This window comes from Macaca mulatta, chromosome 14, assembly GCF_049350105.2.
Source record: "Macaca mulatta isolate MMU2019108-1 chromosome 14, T2T-MMU8v2.0, whole genome shotgun sequence".
In the NCBI taxonomy this organism is placed as follows: domain Eukaryota; kingdom Metazoa; phylum Chordata; class Mammalia; order Primates; family Cercopithecidae; genus Macaca; species Macaca mulatta.
The window spans coordinates 37787534-37795285 of record NC_133419.1 but is presented as its reverse complement, the minus strand read 5'-3'; positions in this window follow the sequence as shown (position 1 = coordinate 37795285).

Here is a 7752-nt window from a genome sequence, read left to right as displayed (position 1 = left end):
TTGAAGAGGGACAGCCTTCTTGAAACAGCATAGTTCTATATATTAGGCTTTGGCTGAAGAGAGGACTTTTCTAAGGAATAGAGAAATGAAACCAGATTGGAAACTACCAACCTCCCTTATTATACAATCAAGAAAATGAAGACTTAAGGATCATGTTAATGGCAGAACTGGAACATAAGTCCAGTGTTTCTTCCACTACACTTTGTCATTGCTGTTATTTTTTGAGACAGGGTCTCATTCTGTCATCCAGGATGGAGGGCAGTAGCATGATCAGGACTCACAGCAGCCTTGAACTCCCAGGCTCAACTGATTCTCTGCCTCAGCCTCCCCAGTAACTGGGACCACAGGTGTGCACCATGCCTGGCTAACTTTTGTATTTTTTGTAAAGACAGGGTTTCGCCGTGTTGCCCAGGCTGGTCCTGGACTTCTGGGCTCAAACGGTCTGTCTGCCTTGGCCTCTCAAAGTGGTGGGATTACAGGTGTGAGCCACTGTGTCCAGCCCGGCTATTTTTTATTTGAAATTACACAATAGACATTTTAAAAACTAGGTCTTGGTTAGCAGTGCACAATTCTTTTTTTTTTTTTTTTGAGACGGAGTCTTGCTCTGTTGCCCAGGCTGGAGTGCAGTGGCGCGATCTTGGCTCACTGCAAGCTCAGCCTCCCGGGTTCATGCCATTCTCCTGCCTCAGTCTCCCGAGTAGCTGGGACTACAGGCGCCCACCACCACGCCCGGCTAATTTTTTTTGTATTTTTAGTATAGACGGGGTTTCACCGCGTTAGCCAGGATGGTCTCGATCTCCTGACCTCAATCTCCGCCTGCCTCGGCCTCCCAAAGTGCTGGGATTACAGGCGTGAACTGCCACGCCCGGCCAAGCAGTGCACAATTCTTCATTTAATTTTGGTTGTTGCAATACCCAAAGAAAGAGAATCTTTGTTCTATTTTTAAAAATTAGGTGTTACTGTACAAATTTTATCTATTAACATTAGTTGGAACAGTTTTACATAAAAGATGAAAGTAACCTTCATTGTCCTCCACAAACGGTACTTGGCATTTTAATGGCGTGAGCTAATAAAAGATTGACAAGGGTATTGTCCCTTTAGTATTTTGATCCGTTCTAGGACATCTAACATCAAGATCAGTTGATACTGTGTCTACCTGATACACACGTTTGTTTTTATATAGTTCTAATATAAGTTATTGATCTACCTGTGGAATTATGGAAAGCCAGTCAATTCAACAAGGTATAACAAGTCATCACACCATGTTTTAGGCACTGTGTTAATAGGGGTACGGTTGTGTCCTTCTTGCTGTCATGTAACTTAAATTCTAATGGAAAAGAAACAATTAAGCATGTTAATATAAACAAGGTTTTGGCTGGGCACGGTGGCTGATGCCTATAATCTCAGCACTTTGGGAGGCCAAGGTGGGTGGATCACCTGAGATCAGGAGTTCGAGACCAGCCTGACCAACATGGTGAAACCCCATCTCTATTAAAAATACAAAATTAGCTGGGCATGGTGGCATGTCTGTAATCCCAGCTACTTAAGAGACTGAAGCAGGAAGATCGCTTGAACCTGGGAGGCGGAGGTTGCAGTGAGCTTGGATCACGCCACTGACCTCCAGCCTGGGCAACAAGAGTGAAACTGTCTCTCAAAAAAAAAAAAAAAAAAAAAAAAACAGAAACAAAAACACCCCAAAAATCAAAAACAACAAGATGTTGCCATATTAAAGGATGAGGAATCAGCCTTGAGATGGTGAACTTAACAGGCAAAGTAACTTCAGCTGACACCTGAACGAGGGCAGCCAGTTAGTGGAATAACTAGAGGGAAGCTTTCCGGTAAGGGAATAGGCTGTGGAGCAAAACAAATAGGGCAGTGGACCGAGATGAGGCCTGAGAGGAAGTAGGGCATGGATTATGCGGAACCTTTGAGGTCATGGCAAGGTATTTGGATTTTATCCTAAGTATAATGCAGAGTTTTAAAGAGGGAGCAACACAATCAGTTCTGACTTAATTAATGCTTGGTACTAGGCCCATGGATCATAAGGAACCTGTACAAACCTTTACAGGCTGAAATGCCCCAGGTCAAAGACAAATCCTCATCTCACTCCAGCTGGAGCAAGGACTGCTGCAGAAACTACTCTCAGTGCTGAAGGAGACAATGCCCTGACCATACCAACTCCTGACAAGTCCTGGGGTTAAGACGCAGCCATGCAGTAACTGCCAACCTAAAGTGAAGAAACAGCTAGGTGCTTAGGTGCTTATGAGTCCAGGGGGCCAACGTGGAGGCACAAGCTCAGTTACACAGCTGCACAGGTGTCCAAGGAAGCATTTCAACCATAGAAAACAAAGAAACCAGCATTCTCCTCACCCCCAAGGGCCAGGAATTTCATCCTTTCTTAGCCAAAGCCACTTCTACTGGAATGTTTTTATCACACATTGGAGAACCAACATTTAATTTTGCTTCTGTACCCAGTTTTGGTAGTGATGCTGCCGAAAGGTGGATTCTCTCACATATCCATTTTCTAGGGCTGGCATAACAAAGTACCACAAACTGGGTGGCTTCAGTGAGTTATTGTTTCACGGTCTGGAGGCTGTTAAGTCCAAGATCAAAGTGTCAGGAGACTTGGTTCCTTCTCAGTGTAAGGGAGAATTTGGTCTATGCCTTTCTTCTTGCTTCTGGAAGTTTGTTGGCAATCTTCAATATTTCTTGATTTGTAGAACCATCACCCCAATCTTTGCCTTCATCTACCCATCGTGTTCTCCCTGGGTGTGAGTCTGTGTTCAAATCTCTCTCAGGTTTTCAAAAAGTATGGTACTAGCCATACTGAATTAGGGCCCACCCAAATGACCTCATTTTAATTGGATTACCCCGTAAAGATCTTATCTCAAAATGAAGTCACATTCTGAGGTACTGGAGGTTAGGACTCCAACCTATCTTAGGGGACCACAATTCAACCCGTAACTCTGTAAAACACAAAGGTTAGATAGCATTAAAGTCTGGGCTCAAAATTATGTCAAATAAGAGATACCAGGAATAACTTCCTTCTTCATGGTTTGATTGCATTTCTTTGTCAAATAAAAAACAAACACAAAATTAGTTTTGGGTTTTTAATACTCTCTGATGAAATGAATTACTTCCAGTAACTGCCATATACAGGAAACTTACCTGCTGCAGTGGCTAAAATTTCTATCCCTATTGGTTAGAATGAGAAATCATCCACAGGTTCTTACCTAGAGATAACTCTAAAAACACCAAATCTTTTTTTTTTTTTGTTTTTTTTGAGATGGGGTCTCTGTTGCCCAGACTGGAGTGTAGTGGTGCTATCTCAGTTCAGTGCAATCTCTGCCTCCTGGGCTCAAGCAATTCTCATGAGAACCTCAGCTTCCCTAGTAGCTAGGACTACAGGGACGTGCCACCACACCTGGCTAATTTTTGTACTTTTATTGAGACAGAGTCTCACTCTGTTGCCTAGGCTGGAGTGCAGTGGTGAAATCTTAGCTCACTGCAACCTCTGGCTTCCGGGTTCAAGCAATTCTCCTGCCTCGGCCTCCCAAGTAGCTGGGATTACAGGAACACGCCACCATGCCTGGCTTATTTTTGTATTTTCAGTAGAGACAAGGTTTCGCCATGTTGGCCAGGCTGGTCTTGAACTCCTGACCTCAAGTGATCCACCCTCCTTGGCCTCCCAAAGTGTTGGGATTACAGGCGTGAGCCACTATGCTGGGCCTCAATTTTTGTCTTTTTAGTAGAGACGGGTTTTTGCCATGTTGCCCAGGCTGGTCTCAAACTCCTGGGCTTAAGCGATCCACCTGCCTCAGCCTCCCAAAGTGCTGGGATTACAGGTGTGAGCCACTGCACCTGGCCCCAAAACACCAAATCTTGATGTTTGGTGATTTTAAATATACATATTGTGGTGTCCAAATAGACCCTGTCACAAAATAAATAAAAAAAAAAGATTTGGTGTTTTAAAAGTTGTCTCTAGGTAAGAAAGTGTGGATGACTTCTCATTCTAACCAACAGGTATAGTTTATGAGAATTAGGAGAGGTCTTACATATACCTTATTGAAATGAAGCATTTGTCCCTTTAAAATTAAACCTCAAAAAAATAAAATCGACAAATGGGTTCTGTATGAATTTACCTTTTGCTCTGTATATAAAGTAAATCTTAAAGATTCCATCAGGGAGATTATCTGCCACTAATAAATACATGTACAAAATATGGGTAATTGATTATATTAAAATCAGAATAATCAAAATAGTGAATGTAACAAAACCCAACTCGAAAAATTTAGCAAATGGATACTCTGGTCTACGAAAGTTTTGAAAAAACTGAGTCCTAACACTAAATGCTTTTTGTTGTTCCGCGGCTGCATGGCACATTTCCACACTTTTTTAAAGTTAATGGTGGTGATGCCTTGTACTAACACCTAGTCCAGCAGTCTACTATCTCTAGAACTAGGTTGTTGCCTTACAGTTTAACAAATCCTTACTTGGACTTATTTTCCAATGATTTTCATTTGAATATGGCCTCAATCCTCAAAGTTCCAATTTAAAAATTCTGAGTTTCTTTGACCAAAATAGAAATTTGATAATTTCTTATGAATCTTATTCTTCTAAAGTTTTTAAGCATAAAGGTTGTTTTCTAAACATCAAAAATAAAAACTTGCTAATTTTAATTTTTTGACCAGAATTACTTCCTTTAGCTCATAAGGTTCTGAAGCTATTTTACATGAACAAAAGCAAACACAAACAGTATTTACTATGCCAGGCACCTTTTTAAGGGCCTTACAGAAAATGGCATGACACTTACAGGTATTTTTATTACCGATGACAGGTGAGGGAACTAAGGCACAAAGAAATCAAGCAATTTGTTTAAGGTGACACACGGTAATGGTGGAACTGGGATTGAAACCAGAGTTGTCTGGCTTCAGAATCTGTGCTTTCAATGACATGTCATATTGCCACTCTCGAAATAACACAAGAAAATGTTTTTTTTTTTTTAATTTTATGAAAGACAAACCAAAATATAGAAATTCAAAGTTTCATTTCGGCAGCCACCATGAATTACGCTTCTTTATACATAGCTTTGACAAACATTATCTATTGTGTAGTTATATCAACTTTTTTCAATTCCAAAGAACGAGGACATAACTCATACAAATTTATTTTAAATATGCCTTAAAGTCAGAATTAAATTGATAAATGAATTAATCTATTGGAAAAAGTGTCATTTTACATCCATTCTGGGTATTACCACAAATTTTAAAAGTAGAAGCATAGTATTTGCCAGTATTTTTAAAAATCGAGTCAATACAAATTAGTCTCAAAGTTCTTGAAAATTAGTAAGTAATTTTTCCCACTACTTAACCATAACTGGAATAACCTTTGAAGAAACACTACCAGCAAACTTTAGACAACAATTATAAAACCAGATTGTTGGCAGAGGACACAACAAAATGTAGGTTAGAAAATTCATAAACATACATTTATTCAGGAAATACAATTACTAGAATCCTTGATATTTCAATGATCATTCCACATTATAAAATATTCACAAACATGTAGTTTTTAAAGTCGTCATGCTGACATTCTTTTTGGATAAGCCATAACCATTTCTTCTATTAAATGCTATAATATCCATTTTAATTGTAAACAAAGTACTTGAGCCAAACTACTTAAGTACTTGAGCAAAAGAACTTTAAAAATCTTGGAGGAGGAGGACAATGATATTTTTTAAAAACATATTTGAGGCTGGGCACGGTGGCTCATGCCAGTAATTCCAGCACTTTGGGAGGCCGCGGGGGGTGAATCATGAGGTCAGGAGATTGAGACCATCCTGGCTAACATGGTGAAACCCCGTCTCTACTAAAAATACAAAAAAATTAGCCGGGCGTGGTGGCACACGCCTGTAGTCCCAGCTACTTGGGCGGCTGAGGCAGGAGAATCGCTTGAACTGCCTTGAGGCGGCGGAGGTTCAAGTGAGCTGAGATTGCACCACTGCATGCCAGCCTGGGCAACAGAGCAAGACTCCGTCTCAAAAAAAAAAAACAAAACAAACAAAAAAACCAAAAACATGTTTGAATCATCAAATCCTAAAGAACTAGGCTATTATAATCTACTACTACACTAACAAATCAAGTGCTCACATTAAGACAGCACATAAATTAACGACAATACTGCTCATCTGCAATTTTTAAACATGCTTTCTCAAGTAACAGACACATATTCTTGTAAGTTTTAAAGGCAAAGGGGGCAGATTGACGACAGACATAAAAAGCTCACATTTAAACTACTGGTAGATTTTATTTAAAAAAAAAAAAAAAAGAAGAAAAAAAAAAGGTAAGACTGTAATTACTTCCCAAATAAGAAATGCCAAGTAGCTTTTATTCCTAAAGAAATTACTTGGCCAGGTGCAGTGGCTCACGCCTATAATCCTAATGCTTTGGAAGGCTGAGGTGGAAGCCAAAGAGTTTCAGGCTGCAGTGAGCTATGATCATACCACTGTGTTCCAGCCTGGGAGACAAAGCAAGATCCTGTCTCTTTAAAAAAAAAAAAAAAACACAAAAAACTAAGAAATATAATTAATCATTAAGTAGCTGCAAATTAAACTGTTCTATTCTGATACTTCCTGACAGTGTCCAGTGTAATCAGATCATTTTATAATGGGTTCTCAACCCTAGGTGTCCTTTAGAACCACTTGGAAAGCTTAAAAAAAAAAAGTGGTTTTGATTTAATTGTTACGGAATAGGACCCAGGTATCAATTTTTTAAAGCTCTGCTGGGCTTTCTAATATGTAGCTAAGATTGAGAATCACTAAGTCAACACATTTTGATATATCAAGAAAATAAACGGAAATGGGGGTGATAATTTATATTTGTAATTGACAAATCAAACATCTATCATATACTATGTACCTAGTTTTATTCATGAATCATCCATTTCTAAGATAAAAATTCCCATCATTTCCTCACTGCACTAAACCACCACTGTACATCTCTGGCAATGAATGACTGTATTTTTCTATGGTCAAGATTTAAAATTCTGGGATACATTATGAAAACTGCATTAATGAAAACAAACTACTGCTATTCATGCTCAACAGCAGCAAGCTAAACTACTATATTTGGCTCCTTTGAGCTACCCTTATTTTAAGAATTATAAATAGGTGTCAACCCACACAAAGAACAGATTGTGGATTACCGTAGGGAAAAAAAAATAGCTTACTCAACTTACTAAAAGTTTCAACACCAAAAAAGATTTAACTTGGCTGAAAGTTATTAAACAGCTGAGACACAGACCCAGGAAACTATAATTTATAATGAAACGTTGATACATCCGTAAAAGCTATTGCAGCTGTAGCTATACTAAAATAAGATTTCTTCAGGGTTTACTTACCCTGAAATGCAAGAATACAAGCATAACAATAATATTACTGTTTTTATATGCACCAATACCTCTCTTTAATATATAAAGCTCTACAACAAATACCTCTAATAATTTTACAATTAAATTAAGTCCATACTTCTATACTACTTTGGTCTCAACATTTTTAAAACATCAATTAATTTTGAAAATATACAATTTAACAACATGATCCTATCAATAACAAGCACATTTTGCAGTGGATTAAAGACACATTCAACCATGCAATCCAGTGTTCAATACCTAAATGATAAATAACAATGCCGATTGACTTTTGTTTTGAAAAATCATTGAAAACTGGAATAATCATCTGAGACTCACTCACAG